The sequence below is a fragment of the Triticum urartu genome, chromosome 7, assembly GCF_003073215.2.
Source record: "Triticum urartu cultivar G1812 chromosome 7, Tu2.1, whole genome shotgun sequence".
Classification (NCBI taxonomy): Eukaryota; Viridiplantae; Streptophyta; class Magnoliopsida; order Poales; family Poaceae; genus Triticum; species Triticum urartu.
Window position 1 is genome coordinate 691,484,093 of NC_053028.1, and position 14,459 is coordinate 691,498,551.

The 14,459-nt window shown below is 46.8% G+C and overlaps 1 long non-coding RNA gene across 1 annotated transcript; it reads left to right on the plus strand.

Annotated features, from left to right (window-relative positions):
* The first annotated feature begins 10,055 nt into the window (after positions 1-10,055).
* Positions 10,056-10,997, plus strand: LOC125523805. The gene is made up of 2 exons (XR_007290428.1): positions 10,056-10,566; positions 10,681-10,997. It is a non-coding gene; the product is annotated as an uncharacterized LOC125523805 (long non-coding RNA).
* The last annotated feature ends 3,462 nt before the right edge of the window (positions 10,998-14,459 follow it).

Below are 14,459 nucleotides of genomic sequence, written 5' to 3' on the forward strand. Positions count from 1 at the left end.
ACGTATTGACAGGGAACCGGTCAGATTCCCTGTCAATACGTATAAAACACACTTTTAGCCTCTTTTGCAACGTCTCACCCCAAACCTGGTACTGACAATACCCGGCGGGCAGGCCCAACCGGTCAGATTTCCTGTCAATACGTATAAAACGCACATTTAGCCTCTTTTGCAACGTCTCGACCCAAACCTGGTACTGACACGTAAAAATTACTAATCTTAATACCAATCTGCTTTCAATGCCTTAATTATGGTATTTCTGTGCAATTTACTCCAGGGTGTAACAGGGTGTGTACGCTTGATATTGGGCGGGTATGTGTGTATGTGTTGAGCCAGTAGTGTGGCAACTAGAACGACATAGTGCGTGTTATTTACAGCTAGCTAGCTAGCTGCTAGCTGAGAAATAACTTGCAAAAACTCGTTTTTCAACGTGTATATGATTAAGTTTGTTTAAGTGCATCTGTTTAAGTTTGTTTAGGCCACCTCAAGTCTGTTGCTTATTCAACGTCATGGTGTGGAGAGTGGACCGACAACGTACGTTAGGTCGTCCTCCGTCCATGACCAGGGTCAGTGACTCAGTGTGCATGATTGATCCATGCAGTAGCAACGTACGTCGACCACGTATGCCAAGAGTAAGATGCTAACCATAGGTCACAATCGTGTGGTACTAATTTGGATGTCTGCTTGCCAACAATTAGTCAACATCGTTGTCAAGCATAGTATCCTACTGGTGTGTATTGAGACATGTCGCCATTGGTTTTCAGAACAGACAAACAACTTGTTAAATACGTGTGTGTAGTACATGGTGTCTAGTGTCTACTAGTATATATACATGTGGCCATTTTTACGAGTTGTTTCTTTTCCTGTAAGAGTTGTCATGCAAGCTGGAGTGAAATACATATATGCAAGGTTCCCCGCCAAAAAAAAGGTACATACAGTATGAATTGCAGCCCTTTTCTTAAAATAAACTGACACAACGTTCAATTTAGTGTGAAAAATGGTTGCAATAAAATACTCCTCTCTTTTCAAAATAAGTGTCTTAACCTTAGTACAACTTTATACTAAACTTAATATAAATCTAAGACATTTATTTTGAGACGGAGGAAGTACATCCAAAACGTTGCTACAAGAAAAAAAACACTAACTAACTATAGCTAGGAGATCACATCGTATGCATAGTTAAGCTAGGGTACAGTTTGCCGTTGGCAAGGCGGAGACGTACGTTGGCATGTCAAGCTCTATCGATCTATCATCCACGCCTTTAATCGGTTGGTTCCTTCATCGACGATCGATCATGAATGGCCGATACGTGCTGAGTCGCCGACCCAACTTACATTTCGCAGTTGCATGTGATGTATGCAACTTTATCGCGACGAAGGCCCACATGCATGGAGATCTCATGTCATGACACAGGATGCGACGGTGACATGGGGTGATGTTAGCACTGTTAAGCATCTCCGTTAGTTGAGGTTAGTGGTAAGATAAAAGAATTGGATTCTCGTACGTATATCAAGTAGCACTGTCCTTTGTGAGTATTCAACGGATTAGGTAGACTTGGAACATCTAGCTAGGCTTAGGCGGGGGTTTAGCATCTCAAGGCGGGCATCCATTACGGCCCCAAGTGTCTGCTCTGTTCGGCCCCAACATTTTTAGGGCAGCTCCAACGGGATTATCAAATCGATCATAAATGTTTGGATCGAATTGCCAAACTTATAAACCATCCAACGCCGGATCCTACCCTCGATGAGTACCAGAACTGGAATCCAAAAATGCACTTCATTGTGTGAGATATCAAGCATGTCTACGTGCAGATGCCATGTGAGAAGGATGAGAGACCTCCTCGAAGCAGCTCATATAGGCCAACGTGTGCCCCAAATCAGACGATGACAACTTAGACAGTTGCGCAGATGACGACGAGTTACTAGGTTACCGTACAACTAGTTAGGATTAGTTTAAATTTAGATTGAACTTATTTAATTTCATCTCTTTAGTTGTAATATATCAAGGTTTATTTAAATTTTGTTCGTGTCTCTGAACGGTCCGTTTCAAATGGACCAGACATTTGGTGCCTAGGCTTGGATGATCGGCGCTCCGCCGTTGTCCATGGACATGTATGGACGCGTCCGCAGACAATTGATGTCCTCTATTTGGGGATGGAGGCACCCATTTATGGGCGGATAGTCCAAAATCCTCAAACCTCGTCCCAAATCAAGGCCGGAGTAGTGGATTCTGGACTGTCCATCACATCCACTAAACAACTCGGCCCGCCACCCTTTTAATTGCCACTCTCTGTCACTACACTCCCATTCAAACCCTAACCGCCTCCGACCCTTAGTACCCTACGACCAGACGCCGCATCGTCAAGATGGGCAAGAAGATGACCGTCGAAGAGAACGAGTGTTGTCAGGCAATGTGGTTACTCAGTGGCTACCAGTCCGACGTGTCGTCCCCTCACCGCGACAACGGGTCCAATGGGATTTTAGACTCCCATACGCGCCGCCGTGTAGACCGCCACTGGCTCGCGTATGCGCGCTCCCTCGCCGAGGCCTTGGCCATCTTCCTCTATACCGTCGATGCCCATGAAGTAGGATTCCGGCTACCGCAAGGCCGTGGTGGTAGCCAGGAAGCCGCGGCATGACTGTAATGCAATGTGCAATGTCCCAAGACGGATGCTATGATGGCTGGGGTGGCACCGGCAGCTGGAGTGACGACATAAATGGTCGTCGTAATGACCTCGGGGGACATGCGTTCGAGATCACCGCATGTCTGGTAGATTTAGGTTTAGTTTAAATAATTTCATCCAAACCATCTATGATATAACCGAATCATGTTAAATTTTCTTGTTTGCAATAGTTAAAACGAGAAGTTTCTAGATATTGCCATTAGGTGGTTTGATGTCGACTGGATGTCCGCGGACACCTTTCTTCATCGTATGATGTCGCCCGTTTGGGTATTTGCCTTGGAGATGCCCTTGTGTTCGTTCTTTTGACCTTTGCTCTTGAGTAATACAATCCCTTTACCTCGCAAAAAAATAACCTTTACCCTGCAAAAATAAATAAAAAGGCTCACAATTCCTATAATGCCGCTAGGTTGGTAGTACGTCACGGTACGCGCACGCGCACGTGCACACTGATAAATTAACCCATTGTCATGTCTATTGAATTCATACTCCAGTTGATTGCTTCAAAAGTCCGAACCAACGAAAAGAGGCGGCAATATATTTGAACAATGTTCAGAGATCTGAGCACACCACCACTCATCTTTTTAAAAGGCACGCAGATCGATGCGAATACACCTGGTGGAAGAAGACAAGTCAGTAGACCAAACTCGTCGTTCGTAACCGTATACAGGGCGCAAGATCACGACGGGTTAAGTCTACGCCCGTACACGAACAACTCCATGTGTGCTGAACATCTTGGTTTTACCTCTGTCTCTACGCGTACATGGCCGGTCGACTCACGGACGCTTTTGCAGTCGGTCGTTCACACGAGTGGTGCCGCGCGCAGTGCCACTTGCCAAGCGGCTCGACGAAAATCAAACCGAAGTCACCGTGCATGCGTGCATATACATAGAGTAGATAAAACGCAAGGTAACACACATGCACGTAAGAATTTAGCCGTTTCTTTCTCCCCGGAGGAGGTTAGCGGGTACTCCCTCCGTTCCGAATTACTTGTCGCAAGTATGGATGTATCTAGATGTATTTTAGTTCTATATACATCCTTTTCTACGAATCACCGTGAATCGCGGTTGGAATTCGGACATGTGAAGGAGCAACCCAACCGGTCATGTGAACCCCTGCGGATCTAGCTGCGCCGCTACTGCTGGCAGGACGTACGTGCGCTCTCGATGGAAGGAGCGAGCTAGTCACGGCCAACATGCATCCCTGTAGAAAGGGTACCATGCACCTCTAGAGCTTGGGCTGCATGTATGAATGATGGACCGAGATCACGGCCGGTATCGCCGCTGTAGGAGAAGAAACTCCACCGGGCCCGAGCCGGCCTGGGTGAATTGCACAGGCCGGTCAAGGCGGGCGGCGTCGGATTTTACCGCTAGTGCAGCTGGTCTATATATACTGTGCTCAGTGCTGGTAATTGTTCAGTGGATAGACATAAACAATTTTTATCCTCGTCACTGGCACGTAGGAATTTTCTTCTCGAGGCAGTTGGTATGAACATGCCCCAGTGCATGCATGGACCATCCATATGCTCATTGCCGTTTTGATTTGGCAAGGAAGATTTGTCGGTGCGTGAACTCCCGTACCGAGTAGTACCAGTAGAAAGAAGTAGTACTAGCAGGTGTAGTGGAATCCAGCTCGCAATGCCCAGCATGCCCGTCCTTTTGGGCGCCGTCCGGTACTCCGGTCTCAACATCTGGTGGAGTACCATGAATGCCGCGCATGCACTCACAGTACTCTAGTACAACTGGCCCCGTGAACCCAAACTAAATGTCTGTAAAGCCTGATCCAGAGGAGTAGGAGTATAATAAATCAGTAGCGTTTTACCATTTCACCAAAAAAAAAACGTTTTACCACTGACAGCTGTATGCCTGCTTGTCTCTGCTGACCGGCATCTTTGCATGCACTTGGCCGGCCTGAAATACTACCCAAAGAACCCAATTAGCACTAACTATCTTCGGATAATGCATAATATGTATTCATTTCATTTCAAAATAAGTGTCTCAACTCTTGTCCAATTTTGTTTAAAGTTAATAGAAAGTTGAGACTCCCCGCAAAAAAAAAAAGTTGAGACACTTAACTTCCAGACGGAGGAGATACTTTTTTTTTCATGGGGATCCAAATGCAACTGAACAAAAACTCAGCAAAGCAGCCACTACCTTTTGCTCCAGCTACCCTCCTTCCGCCTTTACGCATGCATGGTCTCATGGCATGTGTGTGTGCCGGGAACATGCAAAGATGGTCTCATGGTATGCTTGCATGCTTAAGGTCAACTAACAGTACTGTCAATTAGTATCAAACTAGCTGGGTGACCCGCGCATTTGTGCGGCTAGACTTCCTTTACAACTTTATTAATTTTGCTGGTTTTGCTCTGCGTATGTATGTCCATTCAATTTATTTCTATATATGTATTTATATAAACAAATATAGCTTAAATATATAGTACTATAAAAAATGGTTAAACTTTGCTACATTTTTGATAGAGTTGTTTCAAATGATATGGTTGTCCCACAATGAAATATCAAAAGGACCAATGCATGTATCCCACCATGCGAAACCATTGGCTTTGGTACTAATCTCCAGATTTCGCGGTTTCACCTTTTCATCCATGTTCATTTATCTTTGCATCAAATATTGTTTTAGAATTTTTACCAAAAAATGAATAAATTTATTATATGCAGCCATACATTGTTATCTGTTCCAACACTATCTATTAGCACACTGTCATATATCCTCATATTCATATGTATGCTTCCAAATCTTCTGATTGTGCCATTCTCTAATATTTATATTTAGTAAAAAACATCTCCACCACTATTTGTCCATCGGCAGTTAAGTTATATTAAAAAGGCCAAAATTTGCATATCCGGAAAAGAGATAATATTTTGGAATTACGTTTTTTACTGCATTCTTTGTGAATTGTTCCATGACAAAAATCGCGCTCTTCCATGCGATGCCATATAATTCCATACCAATGTTCATATATCTCTCTTCCACTGTTGATTGTCAGTTCCCCTTGCTGTTGATTGTCAGTTCCCCTTGACAGATCATTTAGAATACAAATAATATTTTAGTCGGAATGTGTGTACGTGTCCAAAGAAAACATGATCAAACTACATGTGGGATATTTTTAGTAAATATATCATTGCTGGTAAAGTCATCGACGCATGTGGCACTGATGTTTGCTTCCTACCACGCCAAGCCATTTCATTAATAATTAAATCGTAAATATTATGTTATCTTCCTCTATCTGCATCATCACTATTTGAAGTGAATATTGTTTCAAGATAGCAAGATATCATCGATGTTAACCTTCCATGCATGCTTCTAAATACTCATGACTATATCCTCTCACTCTAATTTTTTGTGTAGCCTGGCCATCTAAGTCTAAGTAGCTGTTGTTTTTCATTTAGAAAAACTATTTGTATGTATTCATACAAACTATCCGGGTGGTCCGGGCAGTGAAAAGAAACATATGCTAGAAGATATCACAAAAAATAAAAAAATAAATGAATAAATTCATTTTGTAGTCCTTTATTATAGCATTAGATGTTCTAAATTCTACCTGAACACTACATAACCATGCATTATTAATCAAATGGAGCTTATAACAGAAAGTCCAACGCATTTGTCGTCTATGTAAGAAATGCACAAATACTTCAAAGCCAAGGGATCTTACACACATGCATGATATATATTCCATCTAGAAAATTAATAATATGCATATACCCCACAAAAAAAGCTTATATCTTTGAAACACATGCATGCGCGTACGTGTAGCCTATGGAACTTGATGTTTGAAAAATTCAAAAATAAAAAGGTTAGGTTTCAATTCTTTTTAATAATACACACATACATATTTATGGCCTTGCATGCTACTAATGGCCATATTTATGGTAGTTATTCTGCCATAATTATTTCTAAATCAGTCAATTATAAAGTAATATATGAATACACATCTAAATGCAATCGAGCGGTCGAAAGGCAAGGAGCCTGGGCACCTAGGTGTCCCAAACTGCCGTCCTATATATACGTTTTACCTCTGCTGACCGGCATCTTTGCATGCACCTGGCCGACCTAAAATACTACCCAAAGAACCCAATTAGCACTAACTACCTTCGAATAATGCATAACATGTACTCATTTCGTTTTAAAATAAATGTCTCAACTCTTGTACAATTTTGTTTAAAGTTAATACAAAATTGAGACACTTAACTTTCAAAAGGAGGAGATACTTTTTTTTATGGGGCACCATATAGCTCAGCCATGCAACCGGCACCTTTTCTCGCTGGATGAGGATCCAAGTGCAACTGAACAAAAACTCAGCAAAGCAGCCACTACCTTTTGCTCCGGCCACCCTCCTTCCGCCTTTGCTTAAGGTCAACTGACAGTACTGTCAATTACTCCCTCCGTTCCATAAGACATGCCTCTCATTTGTCAAAATATAGATGTATCTAGCCATGTTTTAGTATATAGATACGTCCATTTTTGAACAAATGAAAGTCAAGTATTTTAGAACGAAGGGAGTAGTATCAAATTATTATGCCTTCTGCCAAGTGGATAGGTACCTCCAACTCACACAAATCTGGCCACTAACCACAGTGTCAAGGGAGGTAGGCAGTTTGGTTTACTTTACTTGACACAACACATTACATGATAATGAACTGATGGTGGTGATGACCTTCCTTCCTTCCTTCCTTCATAGGACTACTTGGCTGCCGATCTACATTGATTACAGCACATGCCGTTTAGTCTTATTTATTTATTGGCTCCCAGTTGTTCTTATTTTTGAGGAATATGTTCGCAGTGCTGCAAAGATCTGGTCCGGCACATGTTTTGCTGTGCATAAATAATTGGGGGCCTGCATCAGGTCACCTTCATCGCATGACTTTATTTGGACGTTCGTCTTGTTCGGATTTCGTCCGTTAGAGATGAGAATGGGGAGGCGGTTGTCCATGTCGAGCTGGGCTGGCGTCAAGGCGCCCAACGCATGTGGCCCCAACTGCAAATTATCCACGGTAGACAAAGGAAAAAAAACACATGCAAAAGCAAAATAAGGCATTTTAACATAGTTATTTTTTTTAAAACACATTTAAAAGTCCGCCGTCCTCACGGCCAACCATAACACTTAGTTTAATTAACATTAAACGGAAAAAACGAAAGCAAAAGATAAGCGGCCGCCCCGCGCACTGCAGAAAACCTCGCCGTCGCCACTGATGCCATCGCAGTACCCGTCTTTAGGCGCCACCATCCTCGTCATCGCTCGTGAGATCGATGTAGGGCGGGGGCGTCTAGAGGTGCGGCGGCGGCCCCCAGATTGGGCCAGGGCCGTACTGTGCAGGCGGCGGTAGAGGCCGGGGCATTGGCTCTGGGGTGGCGACCACGGTGCCAGTGCACGATCCTCCGCGGGCTCCGCCTTCACCTCCTACTTGGCCTCCTGCTTGGCGTCCAGCTCGGGACGTAGACGTCCCAGGAGGCCGAGAGCTCAAGTATGAACTGCAGGCCCTGCCATTCCTCCTCCTGCTGGCACCTGTACTCCCTCTCGGTGTCCTCCATGACGGCTTGCAGGAGCAGTTCCTCCTCCTCAACCGTCAGGGCGGGAGGTTGCGGTGGCAGCAGCGATGGGGAGGGAGACGGCGTCGGCGTCAGGCCACGGATCCGCGTGTGGCCGCGTACGCTTGGTGGGCTCGGCGCGCGCGCACTGTGGGACACGCGGGGCGGGCTCCCATGACCGACAAAATAGGTGGCGCGGCATATGTCGTGCTCATCTTGAAACCAGGTGTCCCACAGTGGCAATTCCACGGCGTACCTGCGGTCGGCGAGGAGCTCACGCGGGATCCTGGTGCGACAACAAGCGATCTCCTACAGGCGGGCGCGGCCTGTCGCGGGGGAATGGGCACCCGATCCGGGCTTAGATGCCACCCATTGGGGAGGTGGGCATCTGACCATGGCAATAGAGTGCCTGTCTCCCATTACCGGCGGCACACCTCGACGCCGACGTAGGGCCCGAAGCGTGGCACAGACGCATGAGGGGAGATGGAGAATGGAGCCGGAGTCGTCGAGTGGCTGGCCGCGCTACCAGAAGACGAGCCCGCCTCGTGTTTGTGCTGGCCTTCTTGCCTGGGTGCCACTTCCAGAACCCCATGCCCGGCAGGGGAACGACGTCGACGGTGGCTAGGGTTTCAATGTCTCCGATGGGGGATGCAATGGTGGGGCAGTTGATGGGGATGGCGACTGGAGTCCACGGCTTGCCCATTGAAAAGGATGCGGCCGGGGGCGTCTGTGTGGCTAACTTGCGGCCCCAACCACCTTGCGCATTGGCTGCGAGCGGTGGGAGGTAGTTGGACCACCGACACGCGGGCCCGATGCGGACGCGGAGAGGACGCGTGCCCCGTTTGTTCGTTTTCTGCGCGACTGCAAAGCTGGCCCAAGTATGTGCCTGGAATGGGTCGAGCCGGACCGAAAACGGACAAGTTTTGAGGACGGGGTTGCACATTGGGCCGGGTCGTGTGTCCGTTTGGGCCCAAGGGGCAGGATGGGTCTAGCATTGGAGTTGGCCTCAGTCCACGAGGCTGTCCGAACGTCCAAATTCCGGGAAACTTCAAGGCTGCAAAGCCATGCAGAAGACAACTGTAGTATCTTGCTTTCTATTTGCAGGGAGGCATTGCTGCTCCAGTTTGGCATGCAGAGTATTCTCAATATCCTCCTGTAGTCATGTGTGAGCAGAGCACGCGTGCAGCCGCAACCAAAGAGAATCAGATTCAGAAATTAGCAGCTGTAGGAAAGAGAAAGCCGGCCCTTGCGATGATTGACAGGCAGGCCAGTTAGTAGTACTAGTTTCGCACACACTCATACTTGAAGATCTGAACTGTTTGGAAGCTCCTTTTCCCCCTGTAGGTTTATGCACAACTGGCCTCTGAGATATGCGACTTTGACACTGTGTCTCCGGTCTCCCACTATGGATAGCATAGTGGTACCGTGGTTCCATGACTGCAACCAAGTTGGTGTAAGTTTCAGAAGGTCACTGAGTGAGTAAGTGGAGCAATTACTATCAAACACAGACAAGAACTGGTGCAGAAACGCAGTCTAGTCTAGTGGGAGGTAATCAGGTGATGCAATGGGCAGGAAAAAAACGCATCTTGTGCTTATGAGTCATAGAGCAACATAAGTTCAGAGCATGTTACTTTGCTGCCTGTAAACTTCCGAGCAAATCAACCACTAGGTGACTAGGCGACACATGGAGTAATCCAAAAAACAATAAGGTATGCATCAAGGGGGAGTAACCGCGTCGTCCACGTGTCCCTGTTACTGTGTTGACGAGAGAAAAAAATGAAACAAGGTAGAAGGTCGAGGGCTGGTGGTGTGGTGTGCACATCGATTTCATTATGCCTTCGTCTCGTTTCCTTCCCTACGAAGGAACTCCACACCGAGTCCTCCACTCCACGACTCCCCATCCCAGCCCCGCTCACCCCTCTCCGTGGCCTCGTCTCCTTCCCCTTTCTCTTCTCAATCAGGATTCATGGAGGTGGGGGCAGGGACGCCATCGACCGCGAGGCTAGGGTTCCTAGCCGCTGCCACACGCACAGCCGGCCGGAGCGGCGGCCATTGATTGTCCTCTCCACCGTTGCCCGGAGCTGCTCCGTGCATCTCTGCCCGCCCCCGATCAGGACTCGGCCCACGTCTCGGTGGCGAAGGAGGAGGCCATGCTCCTCAAGGCGTCAATGGGCTCCGTCAGGCTCCAGATCGAGGGCTTCCTCAGTTTCAACCGCTGGTCAAGTTGTATATAGAGATGAGGAGGCGGAGCAGCCGCCACAAGGTCGCTGCCGCTGGCCGAGATCCGGAAGATGGCCATAGCGGCGGTGGTGGCGGCGGTTGCGGGGAGGAGCCAGTAGCAGGTGAGGATATTATGCAATTTTGATGTGAATCACTGCTGATTACTTGTCATACTTGTGTTCTGAAGATTTGATTCCACTTGTCTAAGCTAACGGTCTGTGACCATGAAAATCCAGCGGGATCTGACCACGGTGTCGCCCTTTTTTAAACCAGCGATGTTTGCAGTTACAGATTTTTGCGAAAGCCCGCTGAAACGAAGTTTAGTTCAGCAGACCATGTATGTTGGAAGAAAGCAAATTCTTGCCTTCCTAATCCTCCGTAGCCATGATATTTTATTTTAGACATTGCCCCAGCTCAGTGTATCTCTGGTAAAATACGAACATCATTTTTTATTACTTTTAGGGGATGCCACAGAAGGAAAAATGACCAAGACTGCATCTGTCATGTTTTTTTTCTAGATTGTTAATTTCAATTCATGTTTGATATTGTAGTATGGAGGTTTCGCCAAATACATGTTCTATTGTCGTTTATTTTCCACTATTGTTGTGCCTCGTTTCTTTATTTGTGCATCATCGGATGTGTAATGTTATAGTGGTCATGATCCAGACATTTCCATCGACCAAATCGATAAAGTTACTATGCTCCCACGATTTTGAAGCTCCTGGTGAATCGGTGGTGTGAAAGCTGTTTGGGTAAACGTTTGACAAGGGGTGAACCGCATCGGATGGTAGTGGACTATGGACACGTATATTAGTCGGTTCGAGGTGAATAGCTGGGGCGGAGGGAGGTGTCTAGCGGCTCGGCCCTATCGTATACATCAGTGCTGCTCCGTCATGGGAGGGCCTTGGGTGTTCGCCGTCGGCTTCCCTCCGCCCAGCTCTGGCCGCCGTCTGCCTTCACGTTGCCTGTAGTCCCTTCTTGGCACCATCCCCCATCTAGATCCGGAAGCAAACGCCATCGACGGTGGTCAATGACTAGAATTGTGGTGGAAAGACAGCAGGTGGTGTCCTGCTTTGTGGTAGGGTAGACATGTCGTCTGGCGGCTCTGCCCCATCATTACCTACCGCCATGAATCGGCCACAAATTCAGCATGGTTTTGCCGCACCTTCCACGGAGTAATACACTCCATACTCGGGTTCTTTATTTTTGGTTCCCTTTTCATGTTCATGTTACAGGGGTTGCCCTTTTTTGTTCAGATCTTCCTTCCGTGATCATGTCTGGCAATGCTTGGTTGTTCGTAAAAAAGAAAGGTAATAAACATTTTTTAGTGTGAGCATGCCTCCTTTTGTGATACTCCCTCCGTCCGGAAATACTTGTTAGCGAAATGGATGTATCACATAGCTCCTTTGATCTTCATCTTGGGGCTCCATGATCATCTTGTCACCGGCTTGACACCATGATCTTCATCATCATGATCTCCATCATCGTGTCTCCATGAAGTTGCTCGCCAACTATTACTTCTACTACTATGGCTAACGCGTTTAGCAATAAAGTAAAGTAATTTATATGGCGTTTCTCAATGACACGCAGGTCATACAAAAATAAAGACAACTCTTATGGCTCCTGCCGGTTGTCATACTCATCGACATGCAAGTCGTGATTCCTATTACAATAGCATAAACATCTCATACATCACATATATGTCATTCATCATTCATCACAACTTTGGCCATATCATATCACAAAGCACTTGCTGCAAAAACAAGTTAGACGTCCTTTAATTGTTGTTGCAAGTTTTACGTGGCTGCAATAGGGTTCTAGCAAGAACGTTTTCTTACCTACGTGATAGCCACAACGTGATTTGTCAACTTCTATTTACCCTTCATAAGGACCCTTTTCATCGAATCCGCTCCAACTAAAGTAGGAGAGACAGACACCCGCCAGCCACCTTATGCAACTAGTGCATATTAGTCGGTGGAACTGGTCTCACGTAAGCGTACGTGTAAGGTTGGTCCGGGCCGCTTCATCTCACAATATCGTTGAAGCAAGATAAGACTAGTAACGGCAAGAAAGTTGACAACATCTACGCCCACAACAAATTGTGTTCTACTCGCGCAAGAAGAACTACGCATAGACGTAGCTCATGATGCCACTGTTGGGGAACGTTGCAGAAAACAAAAATTTTCCTACGGTTTCACCAAGATCCATCTATGAGTTCATCTAGCAACGAGTGATCTGATGCATCTACATACCTTTGTAGATCGCGATCGGAAGCGTTCAAAGAACGGGGATGAGGTAGTCGAACACGACGTGATCCAAATCACTAGAGATCCTAGCACCGAACGGACGGCACCACCGCGTTCAACACACGTACGGTCAGCGTAACGTCTCCTTCTTCTTGATCCAGCAACAGAGAAGGAGAGGTTGAGGAAGATGGCTCCAGCAGCAGCACGACGGCGTGGTGGTGATGGAGCTGCAGTACTCCGTCAGGGCTTCGCCAAGCGCTATGGAGGAGGAGGAGGTGTTGGAGAGGGAGAAGGAGGCAACCAAAGGCATGGATGAAAAAGCCCTCCTTCCCCCACTATATATAGGAGGGCCTAGGGGGGGGGGCACCGGCCCTAGGAGATCCAATCTCCTAGGGGGCGGCGGCCAAGGGAGGTTTCCCTCCCCCCCCAAGGCACCTAGGGGTGCCTTCCACTTGTGGGACTCTTCCCCTTTGGAAACCCTAGGCGCATGGGCCCCTTGGGGCTGGTGCCCTTGGCCCATGTAGGCCAAGGCGCACCCCCTTACAGTCCATGTGGCCCCCGGGGCAGGTGGACCCACCCGGTGGACCCCCGGGACCCTTCCGGTGGTCCCGGTACAATACCAGTGACTCCGAAACTTGTCCCGATGGCCGAAACAGCACTTTCTATATATAATTCTTTACCTCCGGACCATTCCGGAACTCCTCGTGACGTCCGGGATCTCATCCGGGACTCCGAACAACATTCGGGTTACTGCATATACATATCCCTACAACCCTAGCGTCACCGAACCTTAAGTGTGTAGACCCTACGGGTTCGGGAGATATGTAGACATGACCGAGACGACTCTCCGGTCAATAACCAACAGCGGGATCTGGATACCCTTGTTGTCTCCCACATACTCCACGATGATCTCATCGGATGAACCACGATGTCGAGGATTCAAGCAACCCCGTATACAATTCCCTTTGTCAATCGATATGTTACTTGCCCGAGATTCGATCGTCGGTATCCCAATACCTCGTTCAATCTCGTTACCGGCAAGTCACTTTACTCGTACCGTAATGCATGATCCCGTGACCAGACACTTGGTCACTTTGAGCTCATTATGATGATGCATTACCGAGTGGGCCCAGTGATACCTCTCCGTCATACGGAGTGACAAATCCCAGTCTTGATCCGAGTCAACCCAACAGACACTTTCGGAGATACCCGTAGTCTACCTTTATAGTCACCCAGTTACGTTGTGACGTTTGGTATACCCAAAGCACTCCTACAGTATCCGGGAGTTACACGATCTCATGGTCTAAGGAAAAGATACTTTGACATTGGAAAAACTCTAGCAAACGAACTATACGATCTTTAAGCTATGTTTAGGATTGGGTCTTGTCCATCACATCATTCTCCTAATGATGTGATCTCGTTATCAATGACATCCAATGTCCATAGTCAGGAAACCATGACTATCTGTTGATCAACGAGCTAGTCAACTAGAGGCTTACTAGGGACATGTTGGTGTCTGTTATTCACACATGTATTACGATTTCCGGCTAACACAATTATAGCATGAATAAAGACAATTATCATGAACAAGGAAATATAATAATAATGCTTTTATTATTGCCTCTAGGGCATATTTCCAACAATAATGCAATGCGGCAGACAACTTTCTTTATTTCTCTAGGGTAAACATGAACATCTCATCCGCTTTTGGTTGGCTTGTTGATCTGTAATGCATGAACGTATATAAATTGGTTTGGATTTGATTTGAT